The 25031-nt window shown below is 38.0% G+C and overlaps 1 non-coding gene and 1 pseudogene across 1 annotated transcript; both read right to left on the minus strand.

Annotated features, from left to right (window-relative positions):
• The window catches only part of LOC132491623 (serine/threonine-protein kinase 33-like), a 48278-nt pseudogene that overhangs the window by 10604 nt on the left and 12643 nt on the right, over nucleotides 1-25031 (minus strand).
• On the minus strand, nucleotides 6616-6718 carry LOC132492881 (U6 spliceosomal RNA). The gene has a single exon (XR_009532931.1). It is a non-coding gene; the product is annotated as a U6 spliceosomal RNA (small nuclear RNA).

Genomic DNA, 25031 nt, shown 5'->3' on the forward strand with positions numbered 1-25031 from the left:
AGGCAATTTTCCAACAGACAAAATTGTCTCAAGGAAGGGGTGCTTTAAAAAAATTTGCACAAAGGAATAGTATGTGCTAGCAGAGCCCTGATTCTTGGCCTTCTTCCACTTACTATTTAAAATATCTCCCTCTTACATTTCTCCCAAAAGAGAAAGACAAGAAAAAAGAAAGAAAACACTCCCAAGTTTTCTACCCTCCAAGAAGCCATCATATCCAAAACCTGAAAAACAGCCTAACCAAATGGAACACAACTTTTATTGTACTCAAGTGCATTAGATCCATTTTAAGAGCTTTTCCTATGTTTCACTCATAATATATCGTGCGTCAGTTTGGGTATTTACAGTATGTATTCTATAATTATCTGTGTTTTCAGGTCTGCTTCTCCTCGAAAGTTGTAAACCTCTTTTAAATCAGTAATTTATATTTTTATTTAAATTATGCATATTTGTAGTTAAATTTAAGTATTATCAATAGTATTTGGCTTATAATAAAAACCAGCAGTCACCTACCCTACCCCACCCTAGTCCTACTAGGACTACTCCTTGGATGTACCACTTTCACCTCTTTTTCCTGTTTCTTTTGCTATCTACATCCATATGTCTAAATACTTTGCTTCAATGTCTATTTCTTGATTAATCAGATTTTTCATTGCCTTCTTATTGCAGTGATTGAATATATGAGTAAGGCTAAGCAATGCTAACTGATATAATAACCTCTCCATCATGCTAGCTTAACACAATAAAGGTTTCTTTCCAATATAGGTCTTCAAAGGAGATGAGAAGATGTTCTCCACATCTTCAGGAACTCAGGGTCCTTTCATCCTTTGATGCCACCATCTTCAATATGTGGCCTCAAGTTCCCCTGGAACAGGAAGAGAGAACAAAGGATTAAATGTGAGGGATGTGGGGCAGACGGGAAAGAGTGGTGTTTGGAGAAGCAAAGGGAAGAAAGTGTATCAAGTTGGAGGAGTGATAAATTGTACCAAGTAAGGAAAGACAGAACTGACTATTGGATTTAGCAAGAAGGATGTCATTGGTAACCATGCTAAGATTGTGGGATGAAAACGTGAGTGGAGTGAGCCTACAAAAGGGAGAGGAGTTGGGATAAATGCAGAAGCATTGTAAAATGGTTTTGCAGCCCTTTCATGTGGAGAAATAGGGAGGGAGCTGAAAGAGCAAGGAGAATTCAGCTAGTTTGTATGCTGACGGGGAATGACCCTGTAGAAAGGATAAATGATAGGGTAGGATGGGGGGGAGAACTTTGGACTGGTTCTCTGAACTAGCTCACAGCATGGGGAGCTTTACAGCTGGAAGGCGGCCTTCAGTCACAGGAAGGAAGAGCACATGGTGTGGACGCTACAGCAGGTGAAGGGGGGGGATGTGGTGATGGGAGTTTGGGGGAGTTTTTCTTGGAACATGAGGCGAGGTCATTAGCTGAGAGAGAGGATGGGGGTGGGCTGAGAGGGTGGGTTTAAACTTTATTTCTTCTTTTTAAAAAATTAGTTTTCAGTCATTTTAGAGCGATTTGGGGGAGGGAACCCAGGTGTTCAACCTGCCATATTTAATAGGAAGCTCAATTATAAACTACTTAAAATTCCAATCCTACTCCTTTGCGTCTGTCAGGGTCTGAACCAGTAAACTCTCAATAAATATTTGTGCAGCTGAAGTGAATTTTCTTCGTGGTCACAGTCAGCTTTTCCATTTTTAAAAAAAATGTTTCTTCCTTATCACTTCCACAGACTTGAGAAAATTAAAAATTAACCTGTTAAAGACAGCTTCTCCACCCTTTCTTGCTGGGTGTTTTTGTGTTTGGGTTGCCCGTGTTTTCAGGTGTGCACGCTGTTGATACACGTCTTTGCAGAACGTGGAGGGTCTGAAGCGACCCGGTAGCCAGCGGTTTGGGAACCTTGTTAGTTGCAGGTTGTCTCAGGGTGTGTCCAGCAGCATCCTGCCTGAGGGTCAGAGCTAGGCCTCTGTGCTTCTGGGATGGGATGCCAGATATGGGCGCTTGTTCTATGATCTGGAGAAAGTAGATTGAAGTGCCACTCATGTTACTGTTTTTGAATTGAGATTTAAAGCATTTACAGGACAGCAAATTCAGAGGGTGAGGGAGCTGGTTATTGCCATGAGAGAGGACAAGTCTCCACTCGGTGAGCTTCAGACATTTACTTAAAAACAAGAAGAACCTACATTTATGGAGGCTTATTTAATCCTGTTGACTTCTGTTTGAGTATTATTATCCTTATTTTACACATAAAGACACTGAAGCAGGGAAGCTCAGTGACTTGCTGAGGTCAGACAGTTAGAAGTGAGAGGTGGGGGGCTTCCCTGGTGGCGCAGTGGTTGAGAGTCCGCCTGCCGATGCAGGGGACACGGGTTCGTGCCCCTGTCCCGGAAGATCCCACATGCCGCGGAGCGGCTGGGCCCGCGAGCCATGGCCGCGGAGCCTGTGTGTCCGGAGCCTGTGCTCCGCAACGGGAGAGGCCACAGCAGTGAGAGGCCCGCGTACAGCAAAAAAAAAAAAAAAAAAAAAAAAAAAAAAAAGAAGTGAGAGGTGGGTTTTAAACCAAGGTGCATTGGCTCTGGAGCCCAAGTTCCTCTTAACCTCTGGGCTGACTCCCAGAGCCTCTATTTTCCTACCTTTCAAATGGGAATATGATCATGTACCTTGCAGGGTCATGCTGATAATTAAATGAGATAATGTATATAAAGTATCCGGTATATCACAGGAACTCTATAAGAGTTTGTTAGTACTTAAAGTTGTTTTTCTTCTCTTTCTTCTTTTTTTTTTTAACAAGAAATATATACAAAGATGTTAACATTATTTGGTAAGAAATACACAGAAAAGCCCACTGATCTGCATAGTGATTGTTCTTATAGTTCTTTCCATTGTGTATAGTTTCAGGAATTGGTTTTGGAGAATAAATTGCAACTATAATTTATCTTGTATATTTTATTATTCCAATAAAAGCTCACACTTCAATGTTTTTTATTTTTATTTTTTGTGGTACGCGGGCCTCTCACTGTTGTGGCCTCTCCCGCTGCGGAGCACAGGCTCCGGACGCACAGGCTCAGTGGCCATGGCTCACGGGCCCAGCCACTCCGCAGCATGTGGGATCCTCCCGGACTGGGGCACGAACCCACGTCCCCTGCATCGGCAGGCGGACTCTCAACCACTGCGCCACCTGGGAAGCCCAATGTTTTTAAATTTAAAGGAAAGAAAACCTAATAATATTCAGAATAAAGTACTCCCTGATATTTTTCTCAGTTTTCATAAAGCATTTATTTTTCCATTACAAGTTCCTCATTTTTTCATTAGTAATCTGGCGTATTGGCAAGACCAGAACAACTTTCAGCTAAAAAGTCATAAAATAAGATCACCAAATGAGGGAAACATATTTTAAATGAGGACTTATAGGTTTCTTCTTTACTCAGCTCTTTTATTATTAATAGTAAAGTGAGTGAGAGACAAGTTGTCAGGTAAAGACCATGGATGTGGGTCAGAAGACTGGAACCTATCCCAGTGCTGCCTCTTACTGGTCGTGAAATCTTGGGTAGGGCACCCAACTTCTCCATGGCCAATTTCCTTATTTGGAGTTGGAGATAAAACTTTCCTAAATACAGTCCCAGGAACACTGGTTCCATGAGATATTAGTAGGTGACAAAGAAGAAAGGGTTTCATGGTCAAATACATTTGGGAAATTCTACACTAGGCAATCCTAGATTAGACAAAGTATCTTTATCATGAGCCTTCTCAGGGCCTTTGATATGTTAATAACACTGTTAATTTCCAAGAAAAGGATGTGGTATTTTCTAAACTTAATTCATCACAGAATTGCTTTGTCAAAGAATATCTCTCACACTAGGATTATACATACATATATATATAATACATCTATTATATATAATAAATATATATATATAAATGTAAATATATATATATATAATGTAAAACTTATTACAAATGTTAGTAAATGGTAATCATTAACTATTCAGCCATTCAAGTAATAAAGAACCAAGTAAATATCTCTTAACTAAAAGACTTTTCCCCATAATTTCTCTATACATTGTATTGCTGGGAAACACTACTGTTAAGTTATTGGTGCAATTCTTATTGATCACTAAGCTTCACTCATAATCCCTTCTAAGTTTAAATGTTCTTACTATGGAATATAGGACTCATATATTAGCATAACTCACTACAGGCACACCTATATATGTATATATATATGTGTGTATATATATATATATATGTGTGTGTGTGTGTATATATATATATATATATATATATATATATATATATGATAATGATCACAAAATTGCTTTCCTTTGTCTCAAATCTGAGATACGGGCCTCCCTGGTGGCGCAGTGGTTGAGAGTCCGCCTGCCGATGCAGGGGATACAGGTTCGTGCCCCGGTCTGGGAGGATCCCATATGCCGCGGAGCGGCTGGGCCCGTGAGCCATGGCCGCTGGGCCTGCGCATCCGGAGCCTGTGCTCCGCAACGGGAGAGGCCACAACAGTGAGAGGCCCGCATACCGCAAAAAGAAAAAAAAAAAAAAAAAAAATCTGAGATACTTATATCAAGAAAGATTTGTGACTATAGAAGACATGAGCAGACACAAGTAAAGGCCCCTAAAGAGTAGGGTAGGTATGAGGAAGATGACCTATTGTGCTTTAATTGTTCTTGAGAGATTGAGAGTCTATCAGGTAAAGGAATGGTTCCTTATGTATCAAAATGTTGCCAAATTTAATCATCCAGTAGTTTTGGACTAGCGATATGATCTGTCCTTCTGCTCTCTTGTAAGATTGCCAGAAGAATCACGAGGTGACAGATAAACTACTGGCCAGAATCATTTTTTATTACTGCTTTCCCTCACCTCCTTCTTTTTAGTAAGGGAAGTTTTGAGTTAAAATGTGAATAAAAAAATAAAACCATAGACATTAATTTGCTGAATTCTGAACCAAATCAATGTACAAGATGATCCATTTTGGGTGTAAAACAAGGATTTCAAACTTCGATCCTTTAAAAATTATATTTTTGTGTGTATGTTTCTCTTTGTATGTAAATATATACGGTAGTATAACATTAATCCATGAAAATAAATATTTGTTGTGCAATCGAAAGAATTTTAAAACTCTTTGGTCTGACTTTTGTAACTTTGTTCCTTTCCATGAAATTTATAACTTGAAGGTTTTTAATAGAAGAGTGCTGCATGTAAAAGTATTTAATGTCTTGAATCACATTCTGGATATGGATATAGATTGTTTTAATTTACTGTTGCCCTCAGGTCTACAGGTTCCCATGCCCTGACACTAAACACACGTTATTATATGCCTAGTATTATTATTTTTCTCTCTTCTCCCCACTTTTACATTAATCCTTATGTCTCTTGACAATTGCATTCCTCTGCCTGCCTCCATCAGTATTTCTAATTTACTTTGGGCAAGGAAACTAGATGAGCAGGTGTAATAGAACTGCATTTAAATGAACCCAGTAGGCTCTAAGTAACAGGCCATCCTTCAATTATGTGAGTACAAGAGCTGAGAAGCAGGTCCTGAGGCACTTTCTGTGTTTCTTTCTAGAATAAGAATTTTGTTTTGGTGTGGATATTTGCTCTTTGGATAAGTACCTGTGACTGCAGTGATTAAAAAATGACTTTCTAAAAGTTACAGAACACATATTACTCGTTTTAGAGAATTTGGAAAATACAGAAAGGTACAAAAAAGAAAATTAAAAACTTATAATTTCAGTTTGGAATAACCAGTATAAACATTTACATGTACTTCTTCCTTTCTTATTTGCATATACATGTCATATATTTATTTTGTGCACGTTTTACAAAATTTGGTTTATACTGCATTGCGAGTTTTGTATTACAGTTTTTCGTGGACAGTGTTAATAAGCATCTCCTATGTCATCACATTTTTTTCAAAATCCACATCCATGTTAGTGTTTAAGTTCCTCAAGTGAATACACAATACACTAATTTATCTAACTATCCCCAGTTATTGGAAGTGTTTGATATTTTACAAAACACTATGATAAAAAAATTTGTAAATAAATATCTGTCTATATCGTAAATCATTTTTTAGGCTAAATTCTCAAATGAAAATACTGGATAGGAGATATGAAATGTGATGAGCATTCTTACAGCTAAATTGTTGTGCACATCCTTAGTTATTTCTGTACATGAATTCTGTGAAGTGGAATTGCTGTTTAACGAATATGCAGGTTTTCTTTAAGTATGTGTGTTTTTAAAATGGGACTAGGTCTTTCTGTCTTTTTCTTCTCATTGTGAAAGAAATACATGATCACTGTAAAAAATATTCAGACACAGAAAATCATGAAGAAGAAAGTAAAAGCCACCTGTCTTTCCATAATTCCTGTTGATATTTGGATTCTGTGCCAACATACAGAAATATGTGCACCAATGTGAGAAGTTATGTATACCTCCATCATGACAAAAATGGGATCCGTACTCTGCAAACTCTGTTATATACTGATATTTTAAGAAAACACATTAAAGCATGGCACACTTAGAAAAATATGCACAAAACAGAAATGTACAGATGGATGAATGTTCACAAATAAACACCCAGATTAAGAAAAAGAAGAAATGTGGAACACTTCACCAGGTTGTATGTTATCCTTACCCAGGTGCCATGCTAACTCTGTATGATTCTAGTCTTAGTTTATGTGCTCCTGAAAGGAGCACTTAAAATGTATCAGAGATACATTTTCTTGTTAACAAAGAACTATATTTCATTTGAGTATAAGACATCATTGATTGTTAGTGTCCCATTGTTTTAGGTACTACAGAGAAAGAGAGAGAGAGAGAGTGAGTGAAAGGAAGGGAGGGAGAAAGAAGGAAGAAGAGGGAGCGAGAAAAAGGAAGAAAGCAAGCAACAGCTGCCAACTAAACTATAGCATAACACTGTTGATAGGATAGTCCGGTGTCATAAGCAGCTTCTTTTTTAAAAAATTGAGATATAATTGACAAACATTATATTAGTTTTGGGTGTACAACATAATGATTCAGTATTTGTATATTGCAAAACGATCACCACAGTAAGTCTAGTTAGCATCCATCACCACACATAGAACGTTTTTTTCTTGTGATGAGAACTTTTAAGATCTACTCTCTCAGCAACTTGCAAGTGTACAATACGATATTATTAACTATAGTCACCATTCTGTGCATTATATCCCAGGACTTACTCATCTTATAACTGGAATATCGTACCTTTGGGCCCCCTTCCCCCATTTTGCCCACCCTCCCTCCCCATCTCTGGCAAACATCAATTTGTTTGCTGAATCCATGAGTCTGTTTTTTGTTTGTTTGTTTTAGATTCCACCTATAAATGAGATCATACAATATTTGTCTTTGTCTGTCTGATACAACCAGCTTCTTGATGCTTTGAAATTTCCTTCATCTATTCTGAAGTTTGCCAGTTTCTCCACCCTTCAAGCTGGATTGTACGGTGTGTGAAGGCAATCTCTTTGCATTTTCTTATCTTTAGTCACTTTGGGTATCTTCTTTCTTGGGTCCCATCAAGCACTGGTTGTTTCTTGCCCAGAAAATATGAAATTATGGTCATTCTTCTAATGACGGTTATTTGCTTCAGTAATATTACATTTGTACTCTGCTTTTCTGTTTCCATATCTTTCTGCATACATTATATGATTTTGTTTCAATGCTGGTTATGGTGAAATCTTTTGAGAGACATTTTAAATAACAACTAAACTCAACATGCGTAGTACCAGTGAAGTGCATAACTCAATTTGAAATGACAACTATATAAAATCTTTGCTGGAGTTCATGCATGACCAAGCAGTTAGGAGGATAGCAGAACCTATGTGAAAAATGTAGGTCTAAGAGTCAAAGAAATATAATATATACACACTATCACTTTTCTTATAATTGAGATTTTATTGGTTTAGCGTTTGGTCTGTTCACAGATGATATAAATAATCTATACACAATTTTTATGCAAGTCCTAACAAATCTAAAAAAAAGTGGTTGCAGTCCTTTTCTAAAAAGTTACCCAGTCACTTCAGTTAAAATTTGGAGGCAAATTGTCCTTTGGAAGAGGATATAAAGTACTCATATGATAAAATATTGATAAATTGTTAGGTTAAAATCCCACTAATTCATGATTTAATAACATAATTACAACATACTAAAAAAAGTCCAATCTTTCACAGTGTATGATTAAAGTTGCAGGATAAACTGGGCTACTGCTACCAAAGATGTCACAGATGGCACTCAAGTCTGACCAAGAGCACCAAGATCAGGGAGCAGTTTGCTTAGAAAACTATTCTACCAAAGAGCAGCATGAAGTATAGAAGATCAGCAATGAAATGTTTGAGACATGCTAAATGCATGATTATGACTGTGAATTGCATTTAATTATGCTTCATGTTAAAGGATATAATCCTCCCTACCCCCAGCCTATGGAATGGTAAGTTGGAGCACAAGATGTCAAAGATTTCCTTAATTCAATATTCCTTGAATTCCACGTTGTGCAGAAAAATAAACAACAGCACCTGATTTTACCTTTTAAGAAAAAGCATTTACACTTATCTAAATAGGTAAAAAAATTCGTAATTATTTTTAGGATGTCTAAAAAACATGCCTTTACAAGACAGCTGAACAGTAAGGGGAGAATGGAGACGACGGACAAGATTTGGAATAGGATATTCATCATCAGACTTGGCTTCTTTTGCTTCTGCTTCGCCACAGGGTGGACTCTCCTCTTTGTTCTGTTTTCTGCAGTTACAACTTCTTTAGTGTCTTCCTGACCCACTTCGGCCTGTTCCTTTTGCTCCTCCTTCACTTCTTTTGGTTTCCACTATGAAGATTGATTCTTCCCTGTTGCCTATTTGTAGCTTAGTTTCAATGTTTGCAGATACAGTTTGGTGGACCATTTCACTCATCCCTCGGGGTTTCTTTGCTGCCCTTTGTGCTGAATTGCTCTGCCTCCTGGGCATCTTGGAGGACTGCTGCCACTCCTGATGCTGCATTGCTGGAAACTGTATCATCATTTTTTCATGACTGCACAATAGTCCATCCCATAGGAGTGCCATACTTTATTTATTAATCCTAAAAATGATGGAAATTCAAGTCTTCTCTGATTTTTCACTGTTTGTAAAAGTCAAGACAGTAATTCTTTTGCTCAGATAATTATACTTTTTTGTATAACTATTACCTTGGACGAACTACATTGGTCCCAAAGGTCCACAGGTCCTGAAAGAAGGACCAATAACCCAAATGTTATTGTGCATTTTATGGATTTTATGTGTACTTTCAAAAAGTTATTCAGATTGACACCTGATGATGGTGTCTGAGAATGTGTAATTCCTGAATACTTGAGAATACTTTCCTGGATAATACTTCATGTTTTACTGGCCTTATTTTATTGATTAAAAACACCTCTTCCAATATATCAACTTTTATTCTGATTTGTATGTTGTAAATTTATTTTAGATTATCATATATCTTTTCACTTAAAAAATTTTTTCATAACCTTTTTTTTGCCATTCAAAAATTCTAAATTTTTCTGAGTTCATTCTATTGATATTTTCCTAGATGGTTTTTGGATTTTATTCTCTTCTTCTGGTGTCTTCATCTGTATGAGATAATGCAAGTACTTTATTATTCTATTTATTTTTATTGTTTCAAATTTAAAAATCCAATTGTGAATTTGATTAGAGTTTCATTCCATTAGATGTTAATTTCTGGATAAATGTCATATTTACGATATAAAATCTTTTAATCTGGGCTACAGTATATCTCTCTACTTTTTGTACCTTTCAGGTACCTCAGTAAAATTTTGTAATTCTTTTCGTATGAATCCTGTGCATTTAGTTTGTGTGTGTGTGTGATTATTTTTTATTTTTTTTACGTCTTTATTGGAGTATAATTGCTTTACAATGGTGTGTTAGTTTCTGCTTTATAACAAAGTGAATCAGTTATACATATACATATGTTCCCATATCTCTTTCCTCTTGCATCTCCCTCCCTCCCACCCTCCCTATCCCACCCCACCAGGCGGTCACAAAGCACCGAGCTGGTCTCCCTGTGCTATGCAGCTGCTTCCCACTAGCTATCTACCTTACGTTTGGTAGTGTATATATGTGCATGCCTCTCTCTCGCTTTGTCACAGCTTATCCTTCCCACTCCCCATATCCTCAAGTCCATTCTCTAGAAGGTCTGTCTTTATTCCTGTCTTACCCCAAGGTTCTTCATGACATTTTTTCCTTAAATTCCATATATATGGGATAGCATACGGTATTTGTCTTTCTTACTTCACTCTGTATGACCAACTCTAGTTCTATCCACCTCATTACAAATAGCTCAATTTCGTTTCTTTTTATGGCTGAGTAATATTCCATTGTATATATGTGCCACATCTTCTTTATCCATTCATCCGATGATGGACACTTAGGTTGTTTCCATCTCCGGGCTATTATAAATAGAGCAGCAATGAATATTTTGGTACATGACTCTTTTTGAATTATGGTTTTCTCAGGGTATATGCCTAGTAGTGGGATTGCTGGGTCATATGATAGTTCTATTTGTAGTTTTTTAAGGAACCTCCATACTGTTCTCCATAGTGGCTGTACCAATTCACATTCCCACCAGCAGTGCAAGAGTGTTCCCTTTTCTCCACACCCTCTCCAGCATTTATTGTTTCTAGATTTTTTGATGATGGCCATTCTGACGGGTGTGAGATGATATCTCATTGTAGTTTTGATTTGCATTTCTCTAATGATTAATGATGTTGAGCATTCTTTCATGTGTTTGTTGGCAGCCTGTATATCTTCTTTGGAAAAATGTCTATTTAGGTCTTCTGCCCATTTTTGGATCGGGTTGTTTGTTTATTTGTTGTTGAGTTGCATGAGCTGCTTATAAATTTTGGAGATTAATCCTTTGTCAGTTGCTTCATTGGAAAATATTTTCTCCCGCTCTGAGAGTTGTCTTTTGGTCTTCTTTATGGTTTCCTTTGCTGTGCAAAAGCTCTTAAGTTTCATTAGGTCCCATTTGTTTATTTTTGTTTGTATTTTCATTTCTCTAGGAGGTGGGTCAAAAAGGATCTTGCTGTGATTTATGTCATAGAGTGTTCTGCCTATCTTTTCCTCTAAGAGTTTGATAGTTTTTGGCCTTACATTTAGGTATTTACTCCATTTTGAGCTTATTTTTGTGTATGGTGTTAGGGAGTGATCCAATCTCATACTTTTACATATAACTGTCCAGTTTTCCCAGCACCACTTATTGAAGAGGCTGTCCTTTCTCCACTGTACATTCCTGCCTCCTTTATCAAAGATAAGGTGACCATATGTGCGTGGGTTTATCTCTGGGCTTTCTATCCTGTTCCATTGATCTATCTTTCTGTTTTTGTGCCAGTACCATACTGTCTTGATTACTGTAGCTTTGTAGTATAGTCTGAAGTCAGGGAGCCTGATTCCTCCAGCTGCGTTTTTTGTTGTCAAGATTGCTTTGGCTATTCGGGGTCTTTTGTTTTTCCATACAAATTGTGAAATTTTTTGTTCTAGCTCTGTGAAAAATGCCAGTGGTAGTTTCATAGGGATTGCATTGAATCTGTAGATTGCTTTGGGTAGTAGAGTCATTTTCACAATGTTGATTCTTCCAATCCAAGAACAGGGTATATCTCTCCATCTATTTGTGTCATCTTTAATTTCTTTCATCAGTGTCTTATAATTTTCTGCATACAGGTCTTTTGTCTCCTTAGATAGGTTTATTCCTAGATATTTTATTCTTTTTGTTGAAATGGTAAATGGGAGTGTTTTCTTGACTTCACTTTCAGATTTTTCATCATTAGTGTATAGGAATGCCAGAGATTTCTGTGCATTAATTTTGTATCCAGCTATTTTACCAAATTCATTGATTAGCTCTAGTAGTTTTCTGGTAGCATCTTTAGGATTCTCTATGTATAGTATCATGTCATCTGCAAACAGTGACAGCTTTATTTCTTCTTTTCCGATTTGGATGCCTTTTATTTCCTTTTCTTCTCTGATTGCTGTGGCTAAAACTTCCAAAACTAGGTTGAATAAAAGTGGTGAGAGTGAGCAACCTTGTCTTGTTCCTGATCTTAGTGGAAATGCTTTCAGTTTTTCACCATTGAGGACAATGTTGGCTGTGGGTTTGTCATATATGGCTTTTATTATGTTGAGGAAAGTTCCCTCTATGCCTACTTTCTGCAGGGTTTTTATCATAAATGGGTGTTGAATTTTGTCGGAAGCTTTCTCTGCATCTATTGAGATGATCATATGGTTTTTCTCCTTCAGTTTGTTAATATGGTGTATCACGTTGATTGATTTGCATATACTGAAGAATGCTTGCATTCCTGGAATAAACCCCACTTGATCATGGTGTATGATCCTTTTAACGTGCTGTTGGATTCTGTTTGCTAGTATTTTGCTGAGGATTTTTTCATCTATGTTCATCAGTTATATTGGCCTGTAGTTTTCTTTTTTGTGACATCCTTGTCTGGTTTTGGTATCAAGGTGATGGTGGCCTTACAGAATGAGTTTGGGAGTGTTCCTCCCTCTACTATATTTTGGAAGAGTTTGAGAAGGATAGTTGTTAGCTATTCTCTAAATATTTGATAGAATTGGCCTGTGAAGCCATCTGGTCCTGGGCTTTCGTTTGTTGGAAGATTTTTAATCACAGTTTCAATTTCAGTGCTTGTGATTGGCCTCTTCATATGTTCTATTTCTTCCTGATTTAGTCTTGGCAGGTTGTGCATTACTAAGAATTTGTCCATTTCTTCTAGGTTGTCCACTTTATTGGCATAGAGTTGCTTGTAGTAATCTCTCATGATCTTTTGTATTTCTGCAGTGTCAGTTGTTACTTCTCCTTTTTCATTTCTTATTCTATTGATTTGAGTCTTCTCCCTTTTTTTCTTGATGAGTCTGGCTAATGGTTTATCAATTTTGTTTATCTTCTCGAAGAACCAGCTTTTAATTTTATTGATCTTTGCTATCGTTTCCTTCATTTCTTTTTCATATATTTCTGATCTGATTTTTATGATTTCTTTCCTTCTGCTAACTTTGGGGTTGTTTTTGTTCTTCTCTCTGTAATTTTTTAGGTGCAAGGTTAGGTTGTTTATTCGAGATGTTTCCTGTTTCTTAAGGTAGGATTGTGTTGCTATAAACTTCCCTCTTAGAACTGCTTTTGCTGCATCCCATTGGTTTTGGGTCATTGTGTCTCCATTGTCATTTGTTTCTAGGTATTTTTTATTTCCTCTTTGATTTCTTCAGTGATCACTTCATTATTGAGTAGTGTATTGTTTAGCCTCCATGTGTTTGTATTTTTTTTTTACAGATCTTTTCCTGTAATTGATATCTAGTCTCATAGCCTTTTGGTTGGAAAAGATACTTGATACAATTTCAATTTTCTTAAAATTACCAAGGCTTGATTTATGACCCAAGATATGATCTATCCTGGAGAATGTTCCATGAGCACTTGAGAAAAATGTGTATTCTGTTGTTTTTGGATGGAATGTCCTATAAATATCAATTAAGTCCATCTTGTTTAATGTATCCTTTAAAGCTTGTGTTTCCTTATTTATTTTCATTTTGGATGAACTGTCCATTGGTGAAAGTGGGGTGTTAAAGTCCCCTACTATGAATGTGTTACTGTCAATTTCCCCTTTTATGGCTGTTAGTATTTGCCTTATGTATTGAGGTGCTCCTATGTTGGGTGCATAAATAGTTACAATTGTTATATCTTCTTCTTGGATTGATCCCTTGATCATTATGTAGTGTCCTTCTTTGTCTCTTGTAATAGTCTTTATTTTAAAGTCTATTTTGTCTGATATGAGAATTGCTACTCCAGCTTTCTTTTGGTTTCCATTTGCATGGAATATCTTTTTCCATCCCCTTACTTTCAGTCTGTATGTGTCTCTAGGTCTGAAGTGGGTCTCTTGTAGACAGCATATATATGGGTCATGTTTTTGTATCCATTCAGCCAATCTGTGTCTTTTGGTGGGAACATTTAGTCCATTTACATTTAAGGTAATTATCGATATGTATGTTCCTATTCCCATTTTCTTAATTGTTTTGGGTTCGTTATTGTAGGTCTTTTCTATCTCTTGTGGTTCTTGCCTAGAGAAGTACCTTTAGCATTTGTTGTAAAGCTGGTTTGGTGGTGCTGAACTCTCTCAGCTTTTGCTTGTCTGTAAACGTTTTAATTTCTCCATCAAATTTGAATGAGATCCTTGCTGGGTAGAGTAATCTTGGTTGCAGGTTTTTCTCCTTCATCACTTTAAATATGTCCTGCCAGTCCCTTCTGGCTTGCAGAGTTTCTGATGAAAGATCAGTGGTTAACCTTATGGGGATTCCCTTGTGTGTTATTTGTTGTTTATCCCTTGCTGCTTTTAATTTGTTTTCTTTGTATTTAATTTTTGAGAGTTTGATTAATATGTGTCTTAGCATATTTCTCCTTGGATTTATCCTGTATGGGACTCTCTGTGCTTCCTGGAGTTGATTAACTATTTCCTTTCCCATAGTAGGGAAATTTTCAACTATAATCTCTTCAAATATTTTCTCAGTCCCTTTCTTTTTCTCTTCTTCTTCTGGAACCCCTATAATTCGAATGTTGGTGCATTTAATGTTGTCCCAGAGGTCTCTGAGACTGTCCTCAGTTCTTTTCATTCTTTTTTCTTTCTTCTGCTCTGCAGTAGTTATTTCCACTATTTTATCTTCCAGGTCACTTATCCGTTCTTCTGCCTCAGTTATTCTGCCATTGATCCCATCTAGAGTAGTTTTAATTTCATTTATTGTGTTGCTCATTGTTGCTTGATTCATCTTTAGTTCTTCTAGGTCCTTGTTAAATGTTTCTTGCATTTTTTCTATTCTATTGCCAAGATTTTGGATCATCTTTACTATCATTATTCTGAATTCTTTTTCAGGTAGACTGCCTATTTCCTCTTCATTTGTTAGGTCTGGTGGGTTTTTATCTTGCTCCTTCAACTGCTGTGTGTTTTTCTGTCTTCTCATTCTGCTTATCTTACTGTGTTTGGGGTCTCCTTTTTGCGGGCTGCAGGTTCGTAGTTCCCGTTGTTTTTGGTGTCTGTCCCCAGTGGCTAAGGTTGGTTCAGTGGGTTGTGTAGGCTTCCTGGTGGAGGGGACTAGTGCCTGTATTCTGGTGGATGAGGCTGGATCTTGTCTTTCTGGTGGGCACGTCCATGTCTGGTGGTGTGTTTTGGGGTGTCTCTGGACTTATTATGATTTTAGGCAGCCTCTCTGCTAATGGGTGGTGTTGTGTTCCTGTCTTGCTAGTTGTTTGGCATAGGGTGTCCAGCACTGTAGCTTGCTGGTCATTGAGTGAAGCTGGGTGCTGGTGTTGAGATGGAGATCTCTGGGAGATTTTCACCATTTGATATTATGTGGAGCTAGGAGGTCTCTTGTGGACCAGTGTCCTGAAGTTGGCTCTCCCACCTCAGAGGCACAGCACTGATTCCTGGCTGCCGCACCAAGAGCCTTTCATCCACACGGCTCAGAATAAAAGGGAGAAAAAGTAGAAAGAAAAATTAGTAGAAGTAGAAAGTAAAAAAGAAAGAAAGAAAGAAGGGAGGGAGGGATGGAGGAAGGAATGAAGGAAGGAGCGAAGGAAGGAAAAAAAGAAAGAAAGAAAGAAGCTAAAGTAAAATAAAATAAAGTTATTAAAATAGAAAATAATTATTAAGAAAAAAATTAAAAAAGCAAACAAACAAAAAACGGACAGATGAACCCTAGGACCAATGGTGGAAGCAAAGCTATACAGACAAAATCTCACACAGAAGCATACACATACACACTCACAAAAAGAGGAAAAGGGGAAAAAATCATAAATCTTGCTCTCAAAGTCCACCTCCTCAATTTGGTTTGATTCATTGTCTGTTCATGTATTCCACAGATGCAGGGTTCATCAAGTTGATTGTGAAGCTTTAATCCGCTGCTTCTGAGGCTGCTGGGAAAGATTTCCCTTTCTCTTTGTTCTCACAGCTCCCGGGGCTCAGCTTTGGATTTGGCCCCGCCTCTGCGTGTAGGTCGCCGGAGGGCGTCTGTTCTTCGCTCAGACAGGACGGGGTTAAAGGAGCCGCTGATTCAGAGGCTCTGGCTCACTCAGATCGGTGGGAGGGAGGGCTACGGAGTGCGGGTCAAGCCTGCGGAGGCAGAGGCCGGCGTGACATTGCACCACCCTGAGGTGTGCTGTGAGTTCCCCCGGGGAAGTTGTCCCTGGATCCCGGGACCCTGGCCGTGGCGGGCTGCACAGGCTCCCGGGAGGGGAGGTGTGGAGAGTGACCTGTGCTCGCACACAGGCTTCTTGGTGGCGGCAGCAGCAGCCTTAGCATCTCATGCCCGTCTCTGGGGTCCGCGCTTTTAGCCGCGGCTCACGCCTGTCTCTGGAGCTCCATTAAACAGCGTTCTTAATCCCCTCTGCTCGCGCACCAGGAAACAAAGAGGGAAGAAAAAGTCTCTTGCCTCTTCGGCAGGTCCAGACTTTCCCCCGGACTCCCTCCCAGCTGGCCGTCGTGCACTAACCCCTTCAGGCTGTGTTCACACTGCCAGTCTTCTCCCTGCCCTCCAACCGAAGCCCGAGCCTCAGCTCCCAGCCCCGCCTGCCCTGGTGGGTGAGCAGAAAAGCCTCTCGGGCTGTGAGTGCCGGCACCGATCCTCTGTGCAGGAATCTCTCCGCTTTGCCCTCCGCACCCCTGTTGCTGCGCTCTCCTCCACTACTCCGAAGCTTTCCCCCTCCACCACCCGCAGTCTCCGCCCGCGAAGGGGCTTCTAGTGTGTGGAAACCTTTCCTCCTTCACAGCTCCCTCCCACTGGTGCAGGTCCCGTCCCCATCCTTTTGTCTCTGTTTATTTTTTTCTTTTGCCCTACCCAGGTACGTGGAGGAGTTTCTTGCCTTTTGGGAGGTCTGTCTTCTGCCAGCATTCAGTAGGTGTTCTGTAGGAGCTGTTCCACGTGTAGATGTATTTCTGGTTTATCTGTGGGGAGGAAGGTGATCTCCGCGTCTTACTCTTCCGCCATCTTCCCCTCGTACTGCATTTAGTTTTGATTTTACTTTCAGTTATTTTGTCTTGGTTGCTGTGTGAAAGGAAAATTTTTCCTTAATATTTCTAACAAATTAATGCTGATATGTAGAAAAAATGTAAATGAGGTGAAGAATATTCTAGCGTCTCAGAAGTTGATATTAACTTTTGCTTGTATGAAGAGCTTGGTTTTACTGCAAAAAGACTGTAGTAGCTGTGAAGGATAGAAATGATCACGTGGCTGACATTTAGGTTTCATGAAAATGAAAAAGAAGCTTTAAAAAAAAAGAGAGTACGTGAGGGACAAAAGGAAAGTTCTAGAATGTGAGCTCTGGAGAGCACAGCTCCTTGACCTCACTGACCCCAAATCATAGGTGTGTATTCAGCTGGAAGAAGTCAGAATTGGGCCTTTTAATTCTGGGGCCAAGAGCTGGGGTCCTGCCTGCCCATGTTGGTACTGTTGGCAAGAGCCACTTAGGGAGGAATTGTCTGATGGAAATAACGTGTGCTATGTGGTGTCAACTTTTCAATTTGGCTACATGGTTAGTAAATTCTATTCTCTTAATTAATAAAATTTAGTTTTAGGATCACAGAAAAATTGAGTGCAAAGTACAGAGAGTTCCGATATACGTCCGTCCTTCAACTTCTCCCAATGTCAACAACCTAGCAAATTCTAGTTTTTTTCAATAATATTTGTGGTGCTAGAGGATTATTTGTTGGGAAGTGGGATTTGTAGCAGTTTGAATTTTACACCAAGCTTGGCATGAAGCAAAAGCAGAATCTGCAAACGGGTATAATTGGATATCAAGGTTTTATTTATAATGGTGTTAGAATACATATGCATTTGATGTACATGAATTCAGATGTCTGCTCTGACAGGAAAAAAAAAACGAGGAAGAGAGAAAAGCAAAGAGATAATGATGTGAATGTTAGAAAATTCCATTCCCTATTCCATCTAATAAAGTTATATACAGAGTGAGCATCACAAAGGGGATATTGGACAAATTGTCTTTGCTGTACACATGGACAAGTGGTATGTATATCTGTCTCCTTTCTGTTGAAATTTTTCACTGGTAATTTTACAATACTAGATTTTTAGTCTTTTGTTATCTAGGTGAAAAATCATCTCCAAATCATATCATCTCCAAATAAATTTTCTCCTTTCTAATTTTTGTCTCTTTTATAATATTTATAACTCACTTTCTCCTTCTTAATACATAGATTAGAAATTCCAGTTTGAATAATGGATGTGAAAGCAAGTAATCTATTCTTGTTCCTAATTTAGTTACTGTGGATATTTTTCATCATGTTAAGAATCTATTTTTCTAACAGGAATAAAGACACAGACCTACTTGAGAATGGACTTCAGGATATGGGGAGGGGGAAGGGTAAGCTGTGACAAAGTGAGAGAGAGGCATGGACATATATACACTACCAAACGTAAGGTAGATAGATAGTGGGAAGCAGCCGCATAGCACAGGGAGACCAGCTCGGTGCTTTGTGACCGCCTGGAGGGGTGGGATAGGGAGGGTGGGAGGGAGGGAGACGCAAGAGGGAAGGGATATGGGAACAGATGTATATGTATGACTGATTCACTTTGTTATAAAGCAGAAACTAATAAAAAAAAGAATCTATTTTTCTAGTGTTGATTCATAAGGGGGTTTGTTAAAAAGAAAAATAGATTCTGAATATTATCAAGTATCTTTTCAATACTGATTGAAATGATCATATACTTTCATGCTTTGACTAATTTTATAAATTATATACATTTTTTTCTTAACATTTAATCATGCTTGCATTTGTGGAGTAAAGTTAATGTGATAATGATATATTATTACTTTGGACTTTTAGATTTGAATTGCTTATATTTTATTTATAATTTTCACATCTATATTCCTAAATGAGATTGGTCTGTTTTTTTTTCTCTATCTTTGTTAGATTTTGGATTAAGTGATTTTTATCTCATCTTTTCTGTCTTGTTTCAAGTCTGTGATTTCGATATCTAAAAAGTTCCTTTTAATACTATTATTACTATTTTAAAAATATAATTGTTGTAAAGTTGAACATAAACATACCCTATAATTCAGCAATTCTTCTATTAGGTAGAAACTCTGTTTCAAGTCTAAGCCTATTCCAATTCAGGTCACTATATTCCCTAACAGTGCACATGTGTATTAGGAGACATATAAAGAATGTTCATGGTACTATTGTTTATAATGGAAAAATATTGGGCAATAGTGTGATTAGTTGTAAAATGAAAACATATATTGTACAGGCAATATTGCACATCATCATGAATTACTTTCAAATACAAAATACTGTGTAAAAAACACATAAAGAACAATATGTAAAGTATAACTCAATTTACATAAAAGCTCAGAACAAGCAAAACTAAACAATATATTGTTTGGGGATTTATCCATATGTATGTATAAATAAATTACAAATAAAAGGAAAAAAGCTTAATACAAAATCCAGATGGTAGAGACAAGGAGTGGGGGCTGTGAATTGGGAGGGGCACTCTAGGGGTTTCAAAATTACCAGTAACTTTTCTTTCTTAAGTTAGATTGTGGATAAATGGGTGTTTATTTTATTGTTATTGATTATTAACTGTCCACTTACATATATATACACCCTTTTGTATATCTCACAGTATTAGTTTCCCAGGGCTACTATAACAAATTGTCACAAAGGAGGCATCTTAAAACAATAGAAATTTATTCTCTGTTTTCTGAAATTTAGTTCTGGCAACTAAATCAAGGTGTCAACAGGGCCAGGTTTCTTCTGATGGCTCTAGGGAAGAAGCCTTCCTTGCCTCGTCTTAGCTTCTAGTGGCTCCCAGCTATCCTTGGCTTGTAGGTGTATCCCTCCAATCTCTGCCCTCATCTTCACATGGGCTTCTTCCCTGTGTGGGTCTCTGTGTGTCTCTTTTTCCTTTAAGGACACCACCCTTTAAGGCCTTCCTATAAGGCCCACCCTAATCCAGTATGACTTCATCTTAATTTAACTAATTACATCTGCCAAGATCCTATTTCCAAGGTGACCAGTTCTGAGGTCCTGGGTGGAAGTGAGTTTTGGGGGAACACTATTTAACATACCACCCTTATGTATTTCATTTTTTAAGAAAATAAAAAAAAATTTTTTTAAAGCAGAGTAGTATAGGGCTACGAGTTTGGGGAATAACTTTGCAGCTTAATTTGAGTGTTTCTCATTCTTTAAAAAAAAATATATAATGGATTTTAGCTCTTAAAAAATGTGTTTCTCTTCTGCAACCTGAGTTTACTGTTTCCATTTTCTTCAGTCATGCTACGTTGCTTCCTAGGCTCTGTGTTGCTTTTTCCTATTTATTGACATTGAAGCAGTGGAGGGCTAGTCAGGCTTGGTTCACCTGGCTGGGGACAGTGGTTGGCCTCAGTCCCTCTCATTGTCACCAGAATGCTGTCAGTGTCCTCTCAGATCTTAAGGGATGAGGGTGAGTGCTTGTGCACCACACTTGGCTAACTGTGCAGGCATTTTCTCTCCTTGTAAGGACTGTTGAATAACTGGATGCAAATGTAGTTCTTTTGAAATAATCTATCATTGTTTCTGCATCAGAGACAGTCAAGAAAAAATTGCAGTCTCTTCAGGACACTTTTCCAATGGCCATTCCTGTCTCCGTCCCTCCTCCAAACCTCACACCTTGGAAGTGATCATTTTCTGCCTTGTCTATTTCAGCTCCTAGCCAGATTGCTTTCCATGTAGTTACAACTCAGAATGGTGCAGGAAGCCAACTGACAATGCAGTTTAGGGAAGGGATGCCAGGGCCCAGTATGAAAAAAATAGTCTGATATTTTTCCTTTTTGTTTATTAAATTTTAAAAAATATTAAGAGAAAAGTTATAAAAACATTTGCCTTGATCATTTGAAATTTTCTTGGCCTCAGTTTTCAGAAAGCTTCATGGTTAAAGCTGGAACATAATGCAATTCTAAAACTGCTAGAAATGTGTTCTCTAAAGTCCTAAGGATGTAAAATTGTCCCTTTGCATTTATTTTTGTCATTATTTACTTTATATACATATTCAAATACACACATGTACATTTTAAGCTATTGGATAACAAAAATTTTAAATCTGTGTTATTGTGCAGCAGTAGTTTCTTCATTTTCATTGTTATATATTCTTATATTATATAGAATATATCCAATTTATCCATTTTACTCTTAAAATTTTGTTTATATTTGTATATATTTTTTCTGGTGGGATTGCTTTCTTTCTCCCTTCCTTCTTTCTTTCCTTCCTCCCTCCCTCCCTCTTTCCCTCCCCTCTCCTTCCCTCCTTCCCTCCCCCCTCCCTCCCTCTCTCTCTTTCTTTCTTTCTTTTCAGTTTTACTGAGATATAATTGACATACAGCACTGTTTGTTTAAGGTGTACAGCATAAGGATTTGATTTACATACATTATGAAATGATTATCACAATAACTTCGGTGAACATGCATCATCTTGTACAGACACAAAATTAAAGAAATAGAAAAAATTTTTTTCTTGTGAACAGAAATCTTAGGGTTTACTCTCTTTCATATATAACATACAATGGTGTTAAATATATTTATGATGTTGAGGCTCCGGATGTGCAGGCTCAGCAGCCATGGCTCATGGGCCCAGCCGCTCTGCGGCATGTGGGATCTTCCCAGACCGCGGCACGAACCCGTGTCCCCTGCATCAGCAGGTGGACTCTCAACCACTGCGCCACCAGGGAAGCCTGTATATTACATCTTTAATACTTATTTATCTGATAACAGGAAATTTGTACCTTTGACTGCCTTCATCCAGTTCCCTCTCCCCCACACCCCGCCTCTGGTAACCGCAAATCTGATCTCTTTTTCTATGAGTTTGTTTGTTTTTGAAGTATAATTGACCTACAACCCTATGTTAGTTCCTGTTACACAACATAGTAGTTGGATATTTCTATATATTTCAAAATGATCACCATGATAATTCTAGCTACATTATGTCTCCATACTAGGATATTACTTAGTTATTGACTATATTTTCTACACTGTACATTTCATACCCATGACCCATTTATTTTGCAACTGGAACTTTGTACCTGTTAGTCTCCCACAACTATTTCTTTCCTCCCCTCACCCCTCTCCCCTCTGACAACCACCTGTTTGTTCTCTGTATCTGTAACTCTATTTCTGTTTTTTTACCTTTGTTCATTTGTTTTTTAGATTCCGCATATAAGTGAAATCATACAGTATTTGTTTTTCTCTGTCTGACTTACTCACTTAGCATACTATCCTCTAGGTCCATCCATGTTATCACAAATGGCAAGATTTCATTCTTTTTTTATGGCTGAGTAATATTCCATTGTATACATATACCACATCTTCTTTAGCCATTCACCTATTGACGGGAACTTAAGTAGCTTCCATACCTTGGCTATTGTAAATAATGCTGCAATGAACTTAGGGGTGCACGTATCTTTTCTAATTCATGTTTTTGTTTTCTTTGGGTAAATACCTAGAAATGGAATTGCTGGATCATATAGTAGTTATATTTTTAATTATTTGAGCGATCTCCATACTCTTTTCCTTAGTGGCTGTACCAATTTAATTTCCACCAACAGTGCACAACGTTTCCCTTTTCTCCACATCCTTACCAACATTTGTTATTTGTTGTCTCTTTGATGATAGCCATTCTGACAGGTGTGAGATGATATCTCATTGTGGTTTTGATTGGCATTTCCCTGATGATTAGTGATGTTGAGCATCTTTTCATGTGCCTGTTAGCCATCTGTATGTCTTCTTTGAAAAAATGTCTATTCAGATCCACTGCCCATTTTTAATTGGGTTGTTTGTTTTTTTGATGTTGAGCTGAATGAGTTCTTTGTATATTTTGGATATTAACCCTTTATTGGATATATTGTTTGCAAATATCTTCTCCCATTCAGTAGGGGGCCTTGTTGTTTTGTTGATAGCTTCCTTCACTCTGCAAAAGCTTTTTACTTTGATGTAGTCCCATTTGTTTACTTTGCTTTTGTTTTCCTTGATTGAGGAGACATAGTCAAAAAAATATTACTAAGACTGATGTCAAAGAGCATACTCTCTATGGTTTCTTCTAGAAGTTTTATGGTTCAGGTCTTACAATTAAGTCTTTGATCCATTTTGAATTTATTTTTGTGTATGGTGTGAGAGAGTAATCCAGTTTGATTCTTTTGCATGTAGCTGTTCAGTTTTCCCAACACCATTTATTGAAGAGGCTGTCTTTCACTCTATGAATATATCACAATTTATCAATTTTACTCTTAAAATTTTTTATTGTGGTAAAATATACATAACATAAAATTTACCATTTTAATCATTTTAAAGTGTACAGTTCAGTGGCATTAAGCACATTTATACTGTTGTGCAACCATCACCACCATCTATCTCCAGAAATTTTCATCATCCTAAACTGAAACTCCATACCCATTAAACAATAATTCCCCATTCCCCCTTTCCCCAACCCCTGCCAACCACTGTTCTACTTTCTGCCTCTGTGAGTTTGACTACTATAGGGACTTCATATAAGTGGAACCATATAATATTTGTCCTTTTGTGTCTGGCTTATTTCACTTAGCATAATGTTTTCAAGGTTCATATATGTTGTAGTATGTATCAGACTTTCCTTCCTTTTAAGGCTGAATAATATTCTACTGTATAGCTATACAGCATCTTGTTTATCCATTCATCTATTAATGGACACTTGGCTTGCTTCCACACTTTGGTTATTGTGAATATTGTTCATGGGAACATGGGTGTACCTATATCCACTCAAATTTCTGCTTTCTATTCTTTTGAGTATATATCCAGAAGTGGAATTGCTGGACCTTGAGATAATTCTATGTTTAATTTTTTGAGGAATCACCATAACATTTTCTACAGTGGCTGAATCATTTTACATTTCTACCCCTCCATTCTACTCTTGATGGACATTTGGGGGGTTGTGTCTAGTTTGGGCTACTATGAATGATACAAAAAGCATGCTTATACCTGTCTGTTGGTACACTTATGTACACATTTTCATTAAGTATATGCCAGGAATATGTATGTATGCATATGTTCACCTCTCACAGAGAATCCCAGACTTTTTCCAAAGTACCAGTACCAACTGTCACTACTGCCAGCACTGTGAGAGTTCCATTTGTTTCCATTCTTGCCAACTTAGCATTGTCAGTTGTTAAAATGATAGCCATTCTGATGAGTACGTAGCGTATCTCATCGGGACTAATGATGCTGAGTATCTTTCATATGCTTATTGATTTGGGATAGCCTCTTTCATGAAGTGTCTGGTTTAAATATTTTGCTTTAAAAAAAACTGGATTGTCTGTCTTTTTGTTATTGATTTGAAAGAATTTTTTATATATTCTGGATATAAGGGTTTTTTTGTTGGATATTTGCTTTGCAAATAGCTTTTCCTACTCAGTGGCTTGCCTTTTCACTTACATACTATAGCTTAAAGAAACATACTTGTTCTTGGAACTTCCCTGGTGGTGCAGTGGTTAAGAATCCACCTGCCAATGCAGGTGACAAGGGTTTGAGCCCTGGTCTGGGAAGATCCTACATGCTGTGGAGCAACTAAGCCTGTGCACCACAACTACTGAGGCCTGTGCTTTAGAGCCCGCGAGCCACAACTACTGAGCCCATGTGCCACAACTACTGAAGCCTGTGCGCCTAGAGCCCAGGCTCTGCAACAAGAGAAGCCACAGCAATGAGAAGCCCGTGCACCACAACAAAGAGTAGCCCCCGCTCACCTCAGCTAGAGAAAGCTCGCATGCAGCAACAAAGACCCAACACAGCCAAAAATAAATAACTAAATAAATTTATATTTAAAAAACCACACTTCGGGCCTCCCTGGTGGCGCAGTGGTTAAGAGTCCGCCTGCCGATGCAGGGGATACGGGTTCGTGCCCCGGTCTGGGAGGATCCCATATGCCGCGGAGCGGCTGGGCCCGTGAGCCAT

Source organism: Mesoplodon densirostris, chromosome 6 (genome assembly GCF_025265405.1).
Source record: "Mesoplodon densirostris isolate mMesDen1 chromosome 6, mMesDen1 primary haplotype, whole genome shotgun sequence".
In the NCBI taxonomy this organism is placed as follows: Eukaryota; Metazoa; Chordata; class Mammalia; order Artiodactyla; family Ziphiidae; genus Mesoplodon; species Mesoplodon densirostris.